General features: G+C 39.9%; 1 protein-coding gene across 1 annotated transcript in view; it reads right to left on the reverse strand.

The window, feature by feature from the left end:
- HPSE2 (heparanase 2 (inactive)) overlaps positions 1-22,189 on the reverse strand; it is a 156,748-nt gene that overhangs the window by 113,819 nt on the left and 20,740 nt on the right. The window lies entirely within an intron of this gene.

Genomic DNA, 22,189 nt, shown 5'->3' on the forward strand with positions numbered 1-22,189 from the left:
AAACCATGACAGTGGCTCTTCAAAGTGCTGGTGCTTTCTGTTGACTTTTGATTTCATCAAAGTATCATGGAAAGTGGGCAAGCAACAAGAACAAATATTCAAAGAAAGGAGTTGATTTTTTTTTCCAGGTAGATGGAATTGTAATTGAATTTCTTCACAAGTAACTATACAAACATTTTGCAGAGAGAGCAGAACTGATCTGAGCATGAGAAACATATCTCTTCAATAGGGCATAGCACACCTAAACATACTGCATAAGGGAAATCAGTTTTTACTTTGCAACAAAATAAAAAAATAACTAGACAGCACCATTTCTCTAGTTAAATTCCCTGCATCCATACCCAGTTCTTCAATCTCGCCATAATATACAGGACAGTGAATTTTACGATCTACTATGGATTAGGGGTTATTTGGACAGTAGAGGAAGATCCTGACAAGGCAAGTAATACAGAAGCAGAACAAGGTGTCTCTGGAGCTGTGCATTCACAATCATACACTATACTACTTTGGGTATTAAAATTCCATTCTTAGAAATCATGTATAACTTATAAGAAATGACATGCTAATTCAGGGTTCATGGATTCGAACCGGCGACCTTTCCGTCAGCAACTTCAGCAGCTCAGCAGTTAAACCCACTGTGACACTAGGAAAAAGGATTCTATCCCATGGTTCAAATCAGCGTAAACCATTTAAAACAATTTAAAACATTAATTTGAATAGACTAAAAAGATATTAAACAATTTAAGAAGTTAAAATATCTTCTAAAAGTTAAAAGTTTTAAACAAGTGCATGGAAATTTAGGAATGTATCAGACCTCAAAGGCTTTAATAATCGCCATTCATCACCCTCACAAATGCCCCCAAAATATTCCAAAGACATACTGAGACTTAGTTGCAAATGTGAGGCTATAGCAAGCAAGCCACAGAAATAAAAGACAATTGTGAAAGGTCATGTCTATTTTGAAAGCTTGCCTCTAGGTGCCTTATAGTCCTCTGCTTCTTCAGTCCAGAGAGCTTCAATGAACTATTCCTGGGAATAGTAAAACATCTAGCAAATGAGTAGATTTGGAGTAGATTCCAGAGTGGAACTAATGCTGGCAAAAAATAATTTACAAAGCATCATGTCCCTAAGGAGACACAAATGTGGTGCAGCAAAGTTCACTGCCAGTCAATTATTTGGCCTTTATAATGGATATTAAAAACTGTGTGATACACAGAAAAGCAATAGGCATAAAGAAGTGAGGGACTCTGGTGAAGTAGGGATGGTGATGTAGGTTAGAGAACAGCCTACGATCAAATACTAAGCAGAATTTGAACATTTCTTATATGGCTAACCAGAATTCGGGTATAAGCTAATTTTGGAGAACAATGGGTACAGCTTTAAATTTAGAGATAACTTTTTAGTCAAGCCACAAATGGAACCAAAACTTCTTAGAAGCTTTGTTTCCTAGGATTGCAAGGGCCATACACCAACATAAGTGGGAGGGGTAGCCCACTGACAATCCTGACTAGAAAAGGGGAGGTGATATCGCATAAACATTTGAGAGGATCCATAGCCAAACTCCTCTTGCTCCCACACTAGGCAGTAGGGGAGAATTAAACACACAGGCCCCAGGCCAAGCCAGGGCCTTGCACCATACGGTTCCTATCTGGCCGTGTCACACACTATTAAACCCAGATCAGAAACAGGATCTGGGAGAATGGAACATACTGAGCCTAGGACATCACAAGCTTCTTCTCCTATAAATAGGAACCATTTTCCAGTACTGAGTAACTCTCACATTTATTTTGGCAGTGAATTGCCCAATAAAAGCAGATGAAGATTATCCTATTACCATCATTTTAAATACCAAACAGTGAACTCCACTCTGATAGAATTTAACTCCATTGTTACCTGGACCCTTGACTATGAAGTATAAGCTTCTAGAAATCCATATTCTCTACTGCCTTCTTTTGCCTTTCCCAAAACCTTACATTTTACAACAGGCCATAATAAAAAAAAAACTGTAGCGTCCAAACAGCATCACAGAATTGCAGGGTAAGCTTGTTGACATTTAAAAATTACTGGGAAAAATTAACAAAAACACGTGCAACTTGTAAATGAGGGGGAAACATGAAGAGCAGCTTCCAAACAGGTGCAGCTGATTATCCAAGCAACTGTGTCTGAAAGGAAGGAGATGGGGTAGGGGGAAACATTTTCTTCCTAAATTTTAAGAGCACTACAGACTTCCAGATAATAGGAAATCCCTGAAGTTTTCAAAAAGTGTTTTCTCATACAGTGTACCTGGTGTGACAGCTGCTTCTTTGCAGCTACAGGGAGTTGTGGTTTTCCATTTGTGAAAATTTAAGTGAAATCTATCATTTTTTGGAAGGCTACTAGGTCCCGGGGTTCTCAAATATCTTTACAGGTTAAACATTTGGAAGGGATTCAAGGCTCCAATCAGTGCTGGAATATGGGGAAGTGTTTAACTCTAAGAAACAGTATATAAAATAAGCTGTTTCTCTGCTTGATGATTATTTCAGGATTGACTAATGACTTGTCTTTGTGCCAGACACCTTCAAGATGGCTCAGGAGGCTCATTTCTAAAGCTTGTGTCTATGGCATTCCATCAAATGGAGACTCTTTTTCTCTGCAAAACCTTTTGACCAGGGAATTCAGCGCCAGGACAGGCATAAATGAACTGTTGGACACCAAGACCAAACACTCCTAGATGTGATCATGCAATTAAATCATCTAGCAACTCCATCCACAAGGCTGACAACAGGAGAAAGAAGCTCTTAAAAGGAAGTAAAATGTTGCCATGATGTCAACTGCAGCCCTTTCTCTGTGACCCTTGAATACATGCCAGGTTGCAGTTAGTCTTTTAAGTCACAGGCCAATCTTGGTCAGATAAGGTGTCTAAACACTTAGAGCCAGCACGTTTAACTTGATCCCTAAGCACTCCAAGCTTATACTTTTCCCCATTCTCACCTACATATTTACCAGTGAGATACAGAAGGAAAGAAAAGGACATGTGTGTATACTTAGGGATATAAGATTATTTGTTCTTCTTTGTTAACGCAATGACTCTTAAGATTTTCTGTGTGTGCAAACCAGAGAAAAAACTGTAACTGCCCTGACCTCAGATGGAGATGAAAAAGTGGCTGTATCTGCTAGTGCTCCACAGAATCCCTTGCCACACAGCCATTCCCTTTACCTTTTGTATCATATCACCATTAAATTGCAAGCCTGGAAGAAGGGAACTGTTTTGTTGTTCTTTTACATGTAAAGCACCATATACATTGTTTGATAAGCAAATTATGACAATGTTACAGTCTAAAAGGCTACTGTGTTGATTAGCAGCCAGCCATATACTATTATTTCAATATGCTAAAAAAATCCAAAGTGCTTGAAGATGACAAATAAATCCAGTCCAGAAATTTTTGGCCTTCCAGGTATTGTCATACTACAATTCACAACCTCCGCCACTAGAGATTTTGTTGGCTAGGACATCTGGGAGTTGCAATATGATTACAGCTGGAGGTCCAGATATAATCCAACCCTGACATAAAAGACCATGCTTCAAGTGGGTGGATTGCATCTTTCTGGACAATTCAGATAAATCTCATCAAATCACAATTACTGATTGAATGCCTGAATCTTTTGTTATAGCCAAGAAGAATATGTGTAGGCTACAATAAATCATAAACAAGAATTTCTTGTAGGGTCACTAAAGGAAGGGGCACTATTTCTCCTTCGTCCCCAACTTGAGAGATGAAGGATCAATGGCATGGGGAGGGAAGGGGCACAATTTCCCCTTTGTCCCCAAGTCGGGAGATGAAGAAGAAATGGCATGGGGAGGGAAGGGGCATTGTTCTCCATTTCCCAAGTTGGGAGACGAAAGAGAAATGGCTTGAGGTGGGAAGGGGTACTCCTTTCTCCTTCGTCCCCAACTTGGGAGATGAAGGAGAAATGGCATGGAGAGAGAAGGGGTGTCATTCTTCATCCCCCAACCTGGGAGGTGAGGGAGAATTGGCATGGGGAGGGAAGGGGCATCATTTCTCTTGGGAGATGAAGGAGAAATGGTATGGGGAGGGAAGGAGTGTCATCTCCGAAGTTTGAGATGAAGACAAAATGGCTTAGGGAGGGAAAGGGAGCCCTTTCTCCATCCCAACTTGGGAGATGAAGGAGAAAGGGCTTGAGGAGGGACACCCCTGCTCTCAGCCTGACAGAGAGGCATAGGCATCTTTTTGCACGTGATTGTAATGCACCATCAAATCTAATGTGAATCTCCATTCTGGCTAAATAATGAAGCCAATGTTACAACCATCACAGGAAACACTCAGTGTCTGTCAGAGGTGCACATCATGTAAGTCTTCATTTTTGGAGAAGAAAGCAAATCACCATGTTGATTAAAAATCATAAATGGTTTTTAGAGAAACTAGGAGGTAAACAACTAATGTTGAATTGTTAGAAACTCTATAATATCCATATTCAACTAGAGTTTCTTAGGGAAATGTCAGAGGTGTACAAGTGTGGTTCCAAGTGTCCCAAAGACTGGCTTTCAGGAGTGACAATTTGTCTATTAAAAATTGTAGTGTGGTTGAAAAGAATCAGAAATCAACACCTCTATGTTAATTTATTTTATTTTAGTAATTTGTGGAGCCCCAATAGAGTCCCTGTTGTATAAAACTGGCTCTGACCTCCTGTTTTTCATAGTACACCCCATTAATACATGCTACAGGCATGATTCAATCTGGTTTTGCATGCTTCTACTATAAAAAGCCTCTTTCCATACTTCACTGGCTTAAAAAGTGGTGGTGGGGGTACTGCAGGAAGATGCAGTTCTTAGACTTCCCATGGGAGATGATGCATCCCCTTTTGGACCCTTGCATCTACAGAGGGTGAAAGTATTCTAAGATATGGTCTGGGAAGAATCTAAGCAAGGATGGAGTTTAAGAGAGAGAGGATGTAATTTGCTGGCTTCCTTATCAGTTGGGGGGGGGGGTCGCCTAACATCTGGAAAGGGTGAGTTTTTGTTCCAAACCACATGTGGATTTTGTTTTAGAAAAGGCTTAGAAAGGTCTTTTGCTTCTGCCTTTGCTATCTTAGGCCAAAGAACTTCAACACTTGTTTTGAATAACAAACAATACCCAGAAGAGAGACCAAGCAACGTACTATTAGACTCACTGAGAAGATTTTAGCTAGTGACTGATAAGTTTTGTTTCTGTCCTTCAGATTATATACTATATAGCTCACAATACAATAGTACAGGTAAATTTGTACTCAGAAAATTTAATCTAAATCAGAAAATAGCTAATTCTTATGAAGTTTCTACTTCCATATCCCTACTTTTTAAAAACATGACTGTATTTCGCTACTCATTAAGAGAAACTCTCTTTCTTTAAACATAATGCCACACTGTCAAGATGCCATGTGCCCAAACAATCTAAAATTAGAAAAATAATACAATTATGTTCTATTAGTATTCACAATTTTTCATAGGACCCTCTCATTGCTGCTGTTATATAGCATTTTCCTATCAACTGTTTCTTCATAAAATGGTCAGTGGTCCAGTACCCCAGTTCAGTTTCTTCTAAAAGAAGACAAAAAAGACCACCCTCTTTCAAACTAGCCACAGACAGATGGTATAACTTCCTTGTTAGGAAAGGTTCTGGATTCAGCATTATTCCTTGAATATCTAAGTGAAAACGTATTATTCTTCTTCTAATCTCTTTGTGCCATTTGGTTCTTTCAACTTATCCAGTTGGGCTTGTTCAGATTTTTTCTAAACACATGAACAAATAGTGACATTCTCATATGAGACAAGTGAAGACTAAATTTTGGGGCTAAAAAACAGATGTTTCCCAATCTTCCTCTGCAAAGTCATATTTTATCTATGGCTCTTCCTTGAATTTATAGCCAATGAAGAGATGTTACTACATTAGCTCATGGAGGGGGTGGATGATAAAACAAGAGAGGAAGAGCCAGACAAGGCCCGGGGAAGCTATCCAGAGCACTGCAATTGGAGAAGCGTGACGAATGGGCAGTGCGGGCGCCGCAGGCTCCAGCAGAAAGGCAGATTGGTTGGTTAGGAGTGATTGGCCACAGCTGGAGGCAGCACTTGCATATACACACACACAAGTGTGTCTGCATATGCGCGCGCGCACACACATACCATCTGGAGCTCCTTAAAGAGTTTCCCCAGTGATTCAGTTTAAGGAGCGCCCAGCAGAAGGAAGGAGCAACTGCACATCAGCTCAGGCAGATCCATCTCTAATGTGCCCTCATTACTTAATAGAGAATGGTTGGAATCATCTTGAGCTTTCTCCATCAAAGCTGCTTGCCTTCTTGCCAATTGGTTCACATTTCACTTCTGAAAAAGAACCAACCCCTTGTGCTTCTTTTGGATAATTCAATAACTATTTTTCCTGGCATGATGACCTAGCAATGCTGGAAGAAGGAAAAATACCCCACCTCTCAAGCTCTACCATCTTAAAGCATGGGAACACTAGGCAGTTGCCTGGGCTCTATAAGCACAGGGGCCCCATACCAATCTATGCACAGACCAGAATTTAATACTAATTTCTGATTACCTACCAATATTCAAATCTCCCACTAACTCAGTAAAAGAAAAATTATGACTTATAATGGAAAGTTGGCATGTCTTTATTCATGAGAGAAATGTTACTGTTTTTATTGCTTACAATGTTATGGAGCCCCCGGTGGCACAGTGGGTTAAAGCACTCAGCTGCTGAACTTGCTAACAGAAAGGTTGCAGGTTCGAATCCGGGGAGTGGCATGAGCTCCCGCTGTTAGTCCCAGCTTCTCCCAACCTAGCAGTTCAAAAACATGTAAATGTGAGTAGATCAATAGGTACCGCTCCAACGGGAAGGTAACAGCACTCCATGCAGTCATGCTGGCCACATGACCTTGGAGGTGTCTACGGACAATGCCAGCTCTTCAGCTTAGAAATGGAGTTGAGCACCAACCCACAGAGTCAGACACAACTGGACTAAATGTCAGAGGAAAAACTTTACCTATACCTAATGTTATGGAAGTGAAATATTGTAATGGATTAATGGGAGGCAATTAACAGCTGGGGACAATAATTGCTCTAGGCTCATCTTATATTGTCCAAACATTTGTATTGATTAATCTTTCCACAACACAACTCTAAATCAACATGCCTGGATGAACAAGTTTGCCTGATTAATTTTTGGAAAGTTCTTCATTAAAAAATGGACTGAATGAAAATCTTATACGTTCCTGCTATACATCTGTCTGGGCTAGCAGCAGGATTTCCAAGAAATGTCAAAGCTGCAATACACATACCTGTCCCTTTCCTTGAAACAAACTTACAGTGCAATCAGAGCCTCTGAGTAACAACCACCTGGGATTCCCCTGTATGTCTGTGGGGCTGTGTCCCCTTAGTGATTACTAAGTCAGCTTCTTTTGCACTAGTCTACGCAGGAGGGCAGGAGGAACTGTAGACAATGAAGGGCAGACAGATGGTGAAGTGGTTTGGGGATCAAGTAAAGCACTGGAGTTGGACTGTATTCTTCCCAGCAGGCAGTGCTTCCCACTGATCAGAACAACCCCTGTGACCAGTTGAATGATAATCCAGATGCAAACTCACCCACTGTTCTTTCTTCCTTTGCATTTTCTTCTAACTTACATAGGAATCTTATCCCAGCAATAAAGAACTGATCTGTCATCAAGAATGTATCCCTGAAGGCATGGATGAAAGAATGAACGATGACCCCATCAACACCATGACCACAGCATTCCTTCTTTATTCTCCTTCCTCTTAGGAACTCTAACAGTGTACATACACCAATCTATATAACATTTTCAAAGCAGCTCTCCTTTAACCAAAAACTTTAAAATTCTCCAAAACTGCACTTTGTGTTATACCCTCTATGTATTATGTCTTAACTATAAGGGGTCTCAGATTACAGTTTCATTCATACTTCCTAGAAATTACAGTCCACTGAACCCAAGGTCCAGTTTTCCCTGTCTGCCATCAAAGCTGGCATTTCATCTTTATTATATGCTATAGATAGATAGACAGACAGACAGACAGATAGAGGCTCTTAAAACAGGTCATAGTCAGTAATTAAAATGTAACAATTCCCTACATATTTCACAGTTAATACAATCTATATAAACAGAAACAAAGGTCCTCCTCAAATAGTGGTACACATACCACAGGAAGTATATAGAACCAACTTAGGTGGGACACAGATAGAGGACAATAAATATTACTCATAACAGTACTCCTGACATTTTAAATATTCTTTTTATGTTATAATTATACAGCCCAACCAAACCATTTTTCCTTGGTGACTTGGTTTTTAGGCCTATTCATGGGGTTATTTAGGGTGCTGATTCAGAAAATTGCATTATATAGACCGCATCAGCTGTAATTTATTAGATATGGTTATCATGATTTCTTATAGCTACTGGTATATGTTATGTATCTCAAAAACTAGAGCTGATAGGTGAAAACTGGAATCAGCAAGTCAAAGGAAGAAAGAACAGCAAGAAACAGAACCAACATTTGAGGATCCAAATGTGTGTTGGCTTATCAGTAGTAAATTTTGCTCAGTGGTATTATTACAACTTCCCTTGCTTCCTAAATTATACATTTTTATCGCCTCCAAACAATATTTTATTGTAGTTTTCTGTACCCTGAATGTGTACTGTAAATGAAAAACATATTAAGAGAATGCTTGTAAATACAACCCCAGAAACTGCACCTAAAACAATGTTCTCTTTCAGTCAACTGTTAACTTTATCACTTTTATCTGTCTTAAAAACTTAACCTGGAAGCCAAGAAATGTAGATAGATAGTAATAATAGGGCCACTTAGTACTTTTTAAAAAGCTTAAAGTCCATACACATTCTAGCTCAGTGTATGAACAGCCTTGTAGGTTTTTGCTAAGTACTCTTTATCGCTATATTGCACATGGAAGATTAAAACTGAGAGAAAATCTGATTTAAATAAGTAACTTGTTTAGTGAGGTACTGTCATTTAGTCTAATAAGCCTTTTAGGCAGTCTTTAAAATAAATGGCCATTTAAAAATGTCTAAAATGCCAGCCATTTTTAATGCTTTTAGGGTATTTGTTGCAATGTTTACTCATATTGCAACAGCAACTAGTAAAAGAGCTGAAATGCTCAGCGAAGGGGATGCGCAGAAGCCTAGTTCATTTTAGTTAACTATGTCTTATTGGATTGTTTTATTTTTCATCACAATGCTTAATTCTTCATTGTAAACTCACTGTTATTACTGTTGCTTTATTGTGTATTATTTTGATACGTTTGTATTTACCTGAAGCATTGAATGCTTGCTTTTTTGTGTGTGTAAACTACCCTGAGTCCTTTCGGTGAGAGAGGGCAGTCTAGAAATAAAGGGTTGTTGTTGTTGTTGTTGTTGTTATAACATACAATATAGTGACGTTGAGCAATTGCTGAAATACTGAAATGGAAAAACTGTAGCTGTGACCTTTGCTTTCTTCAAAATTCTCAAAGGATATAACCTAATTAAAATATGGCCACCTTCTCTCTATTTCAATATCTTATCTCAGAGTACACTGACTGTGGAACTGTTTGCCAGAGGAAGTTATACTGACTTTGACTGACACAATTTCTTCTCAGCTTCCAGCAAGCAGCCAAGAGTGTTGTTTCACATGGCCATTGGTTCTTGAACTTTCTTTGGTATTTTCACTCTCTCGTTTCAAAGTATTTTTGAGGAATGTTTTTAGTTTGTTTTTAAAAGTGTCTTATGTATTTAATATTTAAAATTTTGTATACATATTTTGCACCACCTAGGGAGCTTGAATGAGCTGAAAGTTATGTAAATACCTTTAAAAATTATATGTTCCTGAAAAAAAGGACACATGTGGTTAAGCAAATCAGGTGGCAAGTTATTAAACAGGAGGATCACATAAGCTATGAGAAACTGCAGCAGTTTAGTCTTCAGTCTTGTAGTCCAAAGGTCAATTCACCCTCTTTCCTTCTAGTCCCAAGGAACAGGGAGACTTTCACCATTAGCCAGTACCATTATCATAGGATGAAACTGCCAAATAAGGTGTCAAATATTTTCCATTAAACCTAAAACTGGCCACAATCCAGACCAATCAACCTAGTACCATTCAAAACTGCATAATATCTATGCATATAACATTACATTTCACAGTTTTTTGCACTGAAATTCAAATTAAGAGGGTCCCAGTGGCAAATGTGCCTGAAATACTCTTCTGTGACATTGTAGAAAAACCCACGATAGGGCAAGTAAGAAAGCAAGAGCTCAAAGATCAAGAAGGAAAATTCAAAACAAGAAAATCATAGTACACAAGGAGGCATATGGAACATCATCAGGAAAGGTTCCAAAGGTATTCTTCAGTGTTTGTTTCTGTGAAATGGTTTCATTTATTAATAGACAAAGACATAATAATGGACTGTTTTGCATAGTTATATTAGTAATAAGAGATCTGAAAAAACTGCAAGTCGCTGATGAAAGATGAGCTTAGATATTTTAAGCTGAACAAAATTATTTTGTTTGTTTAGATGCAGTATTCTAAACAAATAACTGCTGGGGCTGTTTGCACATACAAATTAGTGAAATATACCAATGTATAGACTCACAGCTAGAGTAAGCACAAAATGTATACATATAACTCAGGTTCTTGAGAGTACCTACTCTTATAACCTTTAAACTTAGGGTATTCCCTGGAACATAAGAACTTATGAATTAATTATGTTTCTTATTGATTTTGAAAGTTTTTTGAAAGCATATTGATCATTGATCTCTGCATTTTTATAAGTGCACCTATAGCAACCCTATGGTGCCTTAGAAGAAATGATACTAGTAATTTAACAGACATGCGGTTTACTATCCAGTTTGCCCCACTTCCTAACACATGCCAATTCACTTAAATGAGGCTGAAAAGCACTAATTAAAAGCTGAATGCTTGTGAAACAGAATCTTTGGCAAACTAGATTTATTTCCATCTGACATTTAAATATTATTTTCCCCTTCACTCTCAGTGGGAGGAACAGCAGAGTCAACAATGGGATTACTTGGAAGCTGTAATGAGTGAATTTATTCTTAGTCAGAGTCAGAGTTTCCTGCACCATGTTGCCTTGTTCACATGGTGGCACTAGAACATAACTGGGGAATACATGGTCTCCAGATGTTGCTGGACTGCAACATCCATGGACTGTAATCAAATTGGGGGTAAAGGATGATCGGAGCTGCAATACTACAACAATGGGTGGGAGGCACATATCCCCCATCCTTAAACTAATGTGTTACCATTATCAATGGAACACCACATACTCTCCCTCAAAAAGGGGTCATATGCTTTTCAACTGCTTAAACATAGAAGCAAGAAGTAACATTGTGAATAATATCCCTAGTGTTGCCACTCACCTGTCCATCCACTACCCCAGATAAACTAAGGGCAGCCTCTAGAGCTGAACTAAACTGTGAGCACTAGAGATCGTTCACTCTAGTAAATTGCTTTGTCCCATCAAATGACAGAGCAAAAGCTACTGTGAAATTCTTGGGGTAGATAAAGATAAGAGAAGGACTTTGGAGAACACATAATGAGGTTAGCCATATTTGCCTAGCTGACTCCCCAATAATGCACTCACCACAGCAGGGTCTTCCAGTTTCAGGATATGATTATGATGGCTGCAACAGCACATCTGGCTGCCATTAATGAACCTACAGTCAGGTCATGTCCTTTCTGGCAGTAAATTCCACCTCAGGGCAGCCCCAACAGAAGCACTGCGGAGTCCACTAGACTCTTGTCTTCAAGACAAGCAGACAAATGTTCATTTCACCCAGCTCAAGGAAGTGATTAGTTAAAGCAGCATGAGCCTTCCAAACCAGGCACTAAGCCGGACATCTGCACGCAGGGGTCCACAAACCATGTGTGTGGGGGCGGGGGGGGGGGATGTTCCACAGTCACAACTTAATTGGTAATTTGTCCCTCCAAAATAAGATATATATTAGGGTTGTTGATTAATTAAAGAACTTTGAACTGGTTGGTCATATATTTTTGCCAGCTAATCAATTAATTGATTTATTACATCTTTTAAGGCATAGGTTGTTTGAAATAGTCCATGATTATACTGGTCATGAAAGGAAATTATGAAATTCGCAGTGTTATAAGCAAAAAATACAACTTATTTTTAGTTGGACAACCTATCTCTAATATTTCCATGCACATTCCCTACTAACATACGAAAAACATAGTATTTAAAAACAAAGCACATATTTAACCTGTAACTTTAGGAGTAAAGATTTCCCACAAAAAAATAATCAACTGAAACTTTTTGACGTTAATTTCCATCTTAAATTCATGAACCATTTTTGAAGTGAAGTGACACATTCTACAGATGGCCAAAACAAGAACAGAAGTAATTTCTCCAAACCCACTCACAGAGAAAACAACAATCTTCAAAATTGCACTGAGACACTTATTGACTTCAGAACTGTCCACTGGTTGTGCCAAAAATACATACTTTCTTCTTCGCTCAAAAATATATATGTTGTCAGAATTCCATAATGCTCACAGACACCACGATTAATGCTCCATACCATGCACTCTGAGCAATTCAAAAATAAAACAACATGAGACAGAATGAGAGATTTCACAGATCTGTTCTTGTGTCTGAAGCTAGCTGGTATATTTGAGTCTGAAAAGAAACCATTCCCCGGACCAGTCACTGAGTGGTGAAAGATTTACATTTCGTTAGTCTATAGAATGTGACCTGGCAATCTTATTAGAGTCAACTGTCCTTTCAGCATCTTCCTACATTCCTCTTTATTTCTGGCTATAACATAGTAAGGTTTGGATTCTATGGATTAATTATGAAGAGGAAAATCCTAGCTTGCAAATGTTGAAACTGGTCTCAATAGCCTTCTGATTGTTCTAACTTAAGTATTATTACATTATTTTTTTAACATTTTCTTGATTATGAAGTTTTTCTTTTGAATCTTTTTTAAATCCTGTATTGTAAAGGGTTGTGCCAATTATGCTATTGCACTAGTGCTGGGAATTTCAAGTTAACCAAAACCTGGTAACCAATTCAGTTTGTATTGTGCAATAAGCTGTGCAAAGCAATTGTGCAAGATGTTGTGCAACTGATTGCCCAGCAGTACTCATGAAGATAGTAACTCAACTATTATTAACATCACAGTAATGTATATCTACGCAGCTCTTGCTCACTTTAAAGTACCCTATAATGCTAAAAATAGTATGGATTTTTTTCTGCTCTTCACAATTGTATAGCCTCATGTTCTATAGGACTCTTCAGTTTTGCTCAGGAACTCAGCAAGAAGAGAAGTACAAAAAGTCACTGGGATAGGTGCATACATGTACAATATCTGACACAACTCAAAATTCAGTGTTGACACCAGTATTAACATAATGTAGGCTTTGTTGATGTTAGTCAAAAATCTGTGATACTGACTGTTGAAGTCAGGAGAAAGTTGGGGGTAAATCAGGATCTATAAGTAGATTTTTGTGTGCCCTACAATCAATTAGAAATGATTTCCAAATCCTAGTTTATTATTATTTATTATGAATGCTGAAAATAAATAAAATAAAAATAGAATAAACACATGGCATGGCTTCTGCTGATCAAAGTGAGCCATAGCCTCTTCCACATCCCAGTTCAGGTCACATTTCTACCATAACAGTTTTCTTGAGACATTCATTCGAAAATTACTCGTAGCACATAAATAAGATCAATTTTGCCCCACATACCAGATAAGTCATTACTCATATTGCTAGATGGTAGCAGAAGATCTTGAAAAAAGAATTTAGGGCCAATTCACATGGTCCAAAACAGTCTTCAGCATGCATCAGATTCAAAGCTTTGGACTAACTACACAGTAAAATGGCAATCTAACTGTTTTATCACATGCTCATATCATTGTCACTGTCACCATTTCACATAAGACTAAATGGGTATTACTTTCATAGTGTCCTAAAAAGCCATCAAGGCTTGAAGAGTTAGGCCCCTTCCATATAATCTAGATTATAAAAGCAGGCAATCCATATTATCTGCTTTGAAGTGGATTATGTGAGCCTACACTGCCATATAATCCAGTTCAAAGCAGATAATCTGGATTTTATATGGCAGTGTAGAAGAGGTCCTAGATAACTCCTGGGAGCAAACAGAAATGGTACAGATTAACCCAAAGCCTTTCACACAGATCACATCATTTTATGGTTTACTATTTATTTATTTATTTATTTATTACTTGCACTTATTTACTGCCACTCTCAGCCCAGGGGGCGACTCGTGGCGGTGAACAACAACATAGAAAAGACAATTTACAGTAATCAGAACAATACATAACATGCTACTACTACTTGACATATACTTATACTAAAAATCCGCTTCGTCATATCATGGGTCATAGTCAGTCTCATAGTCGTGGTCCATTCCGGTCATCATTGCCAAGATATAGCACTCAGTTAAAGGCCAACTCGAAGAGCCATGTTTTCAGGCTCTTACGAAAGGCCATAAGGGAGGGCGCCTGTCTAACTTCAGCAGGGAGGGCGTTCCACAGCCGGGGGGCCACCACCGAGAAGGCCCGCTCTCTCGTCCCCGCCAGGCGTGCCTGTGAGGCAGACGGGATCGAGAGAAGGGCCTCCCCGGATGATCTCAAGGTCCTCGTGGGCTCGTAGGCCAAGATGCGGTCTGCAAGGTATTTTGGGCCGGAACCGTTTAGGGCTTTGTAGGATAGTACCAGCACCTTAAATTGGGCCCGGTAGCAAATCGGCAGCCAGTGGAGCTGGGACAGCAGGGGCGTTGTGTGCTCCCTACGCCCTGCTCCTGTTAACATGGCTGCCGCGCGCTGGACTAGCTGGAGCTTCCGGGCCGTTTTCAAGGGCAGCCCCACGTAGAGAGCGTTGCAGTAGTCGAGGCGGGATGTGACCAAAGCGTGTACCACCGTGGCCAAGTCAGACTTCCCAAGATACGGGCGCAGCTGGCGCACGAGCCTGAGCTGTGCAAATGCTCCCCTGGTCACCGCTGAAACCTGGGGATCCAGGCTCAGCGACGAGTCCAGGGTCATACCCAAGCTGCGAACCTGAGCCTTCAAGGGGAGTGCGACCCCGTCCAGCACAGGCTGTAACCCTATACCCTGTTCGGCCTTGCGACTGACCAGGAGTACCTCTGTCTTGTCTGGATTTAATTTCAGTTTGTTCGCCCTCATCCAGACCATTACAGCGGCCAGGCACCGGTTCAGGACTTCGACGGCCTCCTTAGTAGCAGGTGGGAAGGAGTGACAGAGTTGGACATCATCTGCGTACAGATGACACCGCACCCCGAAACTCCGGATGATCTCACCCAGCGGCTTCATGTAGATGTTAAACAGCATGGGGGACAGGATGGAGCCCTGAGGAACCCCACAGGTCAAAGGCTGTGGTGTTGAACAGGAGTCCCCCAATAACACCTTCTGGGTACGGCCCTCCAGAAATGACCGGAGCCACTGCAAAGCAGTGCCCCCGAGACCCATCTCTGCAAGGCGCCCCAGAAGAATACCGTGGTCGACGGTATCGAAGGCCGCTGAGAGGTCCAGGAGCACCAACAGGGACACACTCCCCCTGTCTAGCTCCCGGCGCAGATCATCGACTAAGGCGACCAAGACCGTCTCGGTACCATGTCCCGGTCTGAAACCAGACTGTGCCGGATCCAGATAATCCGTGTCTCTCAAGAATACCTGGAGTTGTGAGGCCACCACGCTTTCCATGACTTTGCCCAAGTAGGGAAGATTGGAAACAGGCCGAAAGTTTTCGAATTTGGTGGGGTCCAGTGATGGCTTCTTCAACAGCAGCTTTATAATAGCCTGTTTTAGGCTCGCTGGAATCTTGCCTTCCCGAAGGGAGGCATTCACCACCACCGTTACCCACTCGGCCAATCCCCCTCTGGCCTCCTTCAGAAGCCAGGATGGGCAGGGGTCTAGGATGGACGTGGTGGGCCTCATTCCTCCAAGTATCTTGTCCACATCCTCGGGCTTCACAAACTGAAAAGAATCCAACAAAATAGGACAAGCAGGTGCTTGTGTCACATCCACAGAGACTGCACTTAATGTGGCGTCCAGCTCAGAGCGGATCAAAGCGACTTTGTCTGCAAAGAACCGAGCAAATGCTTCACAGCGCGTGACCGAATTGTCAGGGCTCCCACCTGAGGTAGGGGGAGTTAAAAGACCTCTGACAATCCGAAACAGCTCCGCCGGACGGTTCTTTGCAGACGCAATAGTAGCCGCAAAGAAAGTTTTCTTTGCGGCTTTTATTGCCGCGGCATATGCCCTTAGAAAGGACACAAACCGTGTTCGATTTGGCTCGCTTGGGTCCGAGCGCCACACGCTCTCTAGTACCCTCTTCCTTCGCTTCATCGCTGCCAGCTCCTCAGTGAACCAAGGGGCTGGTTTAGCTCGGTTACTCGAGAGGGGACGTTCCGGAGCAATCCTGTCAATTGCCCTGGTCATCTCCCCATTCCAGAGAGCGACCAAGGCCTCGACATGGTCACCTACCGAGGTGGCGGGAAAATCCCCAAGAGCCGTCAGGAATCCATTCGGATCCATAAGCCTCCTGGGGCGGACCTTCTTAATGGGTCCTCCACCTCTGCAGAGGTTAGGGGGCGCAGTGAGCCTAAATCTGATCAAGAAGTGGTCGGTCCATGGCAACGGAGAGATAGACAGCTCCTCCACACCGCCACCCTGCTCCCATCCCTGGCAGAAGACCAAGTCCAATGTGTGTCCAGCACAGTGGGTGGGGCCAGTTATCCGTTGGGACAGCCCCATGGTTGCCATGGCGGACATGAAGTCCTGAGCCGCTCCTGTGAGGGTTGCCTCGGCATGGATGTTGAAGTCCCCCAGCACAAGGAGCTGTTGGGACTCCACCGCCAGGCTCGAGACCACCCCCGCTAGCTCAGGTAGGGAGACTGTAGTGCAGCGAGGTGGACGGTACACTAGCAGAATCCCTATTCTGTCCCGGTCACCCACCCTCAGGTGGACGCATTCAAAATTTGTGGTCTGCGGGATGGGGCTCCTGGTCAGATGGATTTACTCAGCCACTTCTCCTCCTTTCCATTAAGCATATGGCACAGAAAAATGGGGATGTCAAAAATATTCAATCAAGATTGTGACCTTCTGTATAGTAGGGAAGAAGAGTTACCTTTGAAGGATACAACTTTCATAGCTATGAGGAAACTAAATGGACTGGCAATAACTTGGGAGAATATAAGGCTTGATCAAGAAAGAAGTAATCCCACACAAGTCCAACTACAGTCTAGCAACATGTTGCCTTCCAAATGTATTGAATTATAACTACAGTCATCCCTAATAACTGCAGCCAATGATCATATAGCCTTGAGATAATTGGGACTATAGTCCAATACCAATGTCACTAGCTATCCTAAACTGGTGAACTATGTGCTCCCACTTTTTAAGAAAAATCTGCATGAGGCCTCTTTCTCCTCTAAGCATTTCTGCTCCAATTCTCACAAGCAGGTGTAATTGTCCCCGCGTATCAGTCTCCTCCCACTCCCTTTACACAACGAAAAAGACAGAATCCTTCATAGGAAAGAGAAATATTTACATGTCTCTGTCAAGCCACAAGTAAATATTATGTTCTGCCCCCTGAGAACACAGAGCCCAGCTCCATTTATGAAATCAGAGATTAAACTTCTTTAACCATTATCAGACTACTTCGATCTCAGCCAAAAAAGCTAGACACGGCTTTGCCATTTTAGAGCCATTTTGCCTAACAGAGACACCTGGAGCTGATATCTTCCATCCTCCCCCATAAACACACTTTAAAAGGCCAAGAGCCTGCAATAACCAAGTGCCCTTCAAGAGGCAGGTCCATACAAAAATGCCAGCAATGCTTTAGGCTTCTTTGAAACTGCTTTGGAGAAAAGTGCAGGAAGGGAAGAAACCTCCCTTTAGGAGAAGGTTTGTTTACTGGAGAGTAAGCAAGTTGTCAGGGTAGATTCCAAGAGCTCAAGTGGGAATAAACAGTCAAGGGGATTGTGTTACTGAAAATGAGAAATGGCTTAGAGGGATCCTGCCCAAATGTAAGTCTGACAGACTGAACTTAAGGCATCCATCGCAGCTAGACCTCTTTCTTGGGAGACTGGGGCAGCTGCAAAGTATGGCTATGTTTACCAGGCTAACACAGATTCTGATGTCACAAGAGCTTAGCATTCAGTTGGCACTCCCTAGAAAGCAGGGGGGAAACTTAGCTGGGACCTCACTTTCCAGGTTGTGGCAGAAACCTGGACAACCCTTGGTAGTGTTTTTCACTGCCGTCCATTGGCCAGGGGTGAGAGAATGGACTCTTTTTCTTCAGCCCTCTTGTATGCCAGGCAAGAGCTAAGTGGTTTATGAGCATCCTGCAGCTCCTCCTCACAGTCTGTCAATCACTCCAGGACCCATTTCATGGATAATTCAAACAACACCCTTAATAGAAACAGTCACTCTGCTCTGTCTGGGCTATTATCTCTTTTATATTTGCTCTTTAATATTTACTGGGTTCACACAAAGTGCATGTGCCGCTTTGGTTTCAAGGACACCAAATTTAGTCATTTCTGCGTCCCTTCTGCTGATGCAAGCGAGGGCAAGGAGAGGGAATAGGCTTTTAAAAAAAAATACCCTAATGTGCTGCTATTTTCAGTAGTGTCAAAATGCTTCAAAACGCCTGGTGTTGCTTGTATAGGCAAAGACCCATATAAAAATCTACCAACATTCCTAGCCCTTTCCAAATAAGCAGTATTGCTAGAAAGCCAACAGCAGAATTCTCTGAAGATAAAAGCACCATGGTATTGTGTCTCACAAGTCTACGTTACTAGTCCTGGTGGCTTTATATGACTCTTATTACTTAAGACAATATGTATGACTCTCAGTACCAGGTGCAGGGGGGAAATAAATAAAAGAATGGGATACTTGTGGGTTTTCCACAGTGTTTAAACTGGTTACTGTGTGTAACTTGGCCACATGAACCTTGAATGATAGTTTTTAAACTGTTATTAGAATGCATCTACACTGAGGAATTGATTAATGCAGTTTGACACCCCTTTAACTGTCATGACTCAATGCGACAGAATCGTGGGTTTGCTCAGGCACCACCACTGTGGCAGAAAAAGCTAAAGACCATGTGAAATCACAGCTTCCATGATTCTATAGCATTGAACCCTGGTGTCACACTGCATTAATTATTCAATGTAGATGCACCCAAAGAGAACTTCCAGATCACAGATAGCCAACTGCAGGTCTGAAGGCTATAGCAGAGATACGATAGCCACATGTGATCCTGTCATAGTTTAATATAGCTACACAGTTTGCTTTCAGTTTTATTTATAGTGGAAAAACAATATTTTTAAATTAATTACAATGCTTCCTGATTGTTTGGTTTTGAGGGTAGGAACAGCAGTTTCTGTGACAAAATAATCTTATTCAGCAGCTGCCTCTATATTCTGCCTTTCCTTCAATGAGGACATTACGCTCCTCTTCACTTTATCCTCACAGCAATCTTGTAACAATAACCCCAAAACTACTAGAATTATATAATGCAATAATGAATGGAGAAAAAATATCGGAATTTTGGAAGCAATCATTGATATTAATATCTAAACCAAAATAAGATTTAACAGACCCCGGCTCTTATGGATCAATATCATTAATCAATCAAGATTCTAAAATTCTAACAGCATTCATTATTAATACGATGAGTAATTGTATGTATAAATACATAAAACAAGATCAATGTGGGTTTGTAAAAGGGAGATAAATGCCAAACCTGAAAGGTAGAGTAAGAAATTAAATACAGATAATAGAAGGGGTGAAAAGAACAGCAGGGATTTTAACATTAGATATATTCAAAGCCTTCGACAGTGTAAAATGGCCAACTATCCAAACAATTATAAACAAATTCTGAATAGGAAAGAGGATTAAAAATATACTGAGCCAAATGTATTTGGATAATTATACAAAGTTAATAATAAATGGAGTCAACAGAGAGATAAAACTAACAAGAAGCACAAGGCAAGGATGTCCTATGTCTCTTATTTTATTTGCGATGGTAATAATGTAATAAGGAAAGATAATGAATTAGAAGATATAGGAACAAATTTAGGAAGAATTATCTTATTTGCAGATGAATGTTGTTGACAGTAAAGGAGATAGCAAAGAAAATGGAGATAATTAAGAAACACTTAACAGAATTTGAACAGGTGACTAGATTGAAGATAAACTGGAATAAATCAGAAGCAATGCTATTTAACAACGCAAAGCAGGAAGAAGAATTTAAAAAGGAAACAGATATAAAAAATATGAAAATATGCATGAAAGAGAATAAAAAATACCTTGGAATAACCATAACCAAAAATCTAAAAGCTATAAAAAAGGGGGAAAAACTTAGAAGAACTAAGAAAAAAATATAGAGGGAAAATTAAAGAAATATAAAAATGTACAATTTTCATGGTTTGGTAGAATAGCATTAGTAAAAATGGAAGTTCTACCTAAAATAAATGTTTTGTTCAGAATGATTCCATTAAATTTTTCAGAAAAAGAAATAAAAATGGCAATAAATCATAAATAAATATTGCAATAATGGTGACAATAACATATTAAACAAACAACTCTGGTACAAATCCCCCCCAAAAAAGAGGATGAGGCCTACCAAATATAAAAATGTATATTATGAGGCAAACCAATTAAGATATGCAGTAGAAAAGATGATAGCAAGGGTTTAGAATGGATGGAATCAGAGAATAAGGGCATCAAGTGGAGAAAGAACAATATATTTTTAAGGAAGTTTTAAAGAAAGAGATGAAATAGATTGGAAATATGTTATTAGGAAATATAAAGGAAATATCAACAAATATAAAGGATAATTAGTTAGTAAGAATTCTGTATTAACACTAATAATAATGGAAAGGGATTTCCAAAAGGAATTCAAGAAAATATTAGAGAAAGAATTGGAAAAAGGAAACTAAAATGGTAGGAAATTGGATAGAACAAAAATGGGAAAAGTAAAAATGAGGGGAACTGAGAGGAATAAATATTTCATGACTCCACTGGAGTCAACTGGAAAAATGGAATAAAAATTGGTGGGTCTGAAATAAAACCGGAAAACAAAAAACACAATTCGAGGAAATAATACTAAAAGGGTTAAAAAATGAAAATAACGAACAATTAAAAGGAACAACAAGTAAAATACATAAAATAGTAATTATGGTTACAGGAAAAAACTAATATTAAGAGAATTATAGGAAGAGGAAGTAGGAGGAGGTAGGAATAAAAAATAACTGAGATAGAATATGGAAAGAAAAACAATTAAAAACATGTCAATTAAAATAAAAGAAAATTATTATAAATTGATTTGGAAGTGGTATTCAACACTGAGAAGACTAAACATTGTGAATCGAAACTATAATGAAAAATTTTGGAGAGGGTGTCAGGAAACTGGAACTTATATGCATATGTGGTGGGACTGTAAATATATACAAGATTTTTGGGAAATGGTTATAATTATAATAATAAATTTTTTTTTAACCTGCCCATTTTCCCCGGAGAGACTTGGGGTGGCTTCCCAAAGCAAAAAATGGCAAACATTCAATGCCATGTGCAAATAACAAATTAAAACAAATCAGTTAACAAAAGTTAAAAATAGAACAACTGAACAACCTTGGCTAAAACATAACTGTTGACCTGGAAAATGATATTGGATTGTGGTTTGGATGATGAGACGACGCTGAATGGTTTTTGTAGTAATGACAATGTTTTGTATAATGCTTTTTGTATAATGTTTTTTGCATAATGGTTTGAGAATTGCTTTTATACTGTGTTTTGTAGTTGTTCTTCCCATGTTGTACACCGCTGTGAGTCGCCCCTGGGTTGAGAACAGCGGTATAGAAGCAAAATAAATAAATAAATAAATAAATAAATAATATATATAAAATAAATTTAAATTCTAAAAAAAAAGAAAAACAACCTTGAAAGTTAGGTGAAGTTAAGCAAGACTGTCCCAGATGTTACCCATTGTGCTTATAGCATAATGGAAACTTCTCAATGCAACATTCTAGTCACTATCCTACATTGGATATTCTTCAGTTTCATAGCTGTATTACTAAGCCTGCTCTGTGCTGTCATCAAGTTATGTAGTTAAATCCAGAGA

This window comes from Anolis sagrei, chromosome 3, assembly GCF_037176765.1.
Source record: "Anolis sagrei isolate rAnoSag1 chromosome 3, rAnoSag1.mat, whole genome shotgun sequence".
Classification (NCBI taxonomy): domain Eukaryota; kingdom Metazoa; phylum Chordata; class Lepidosauria; order Squamata; family Dactyloidae; genus Anolis; species Anolis sagrei.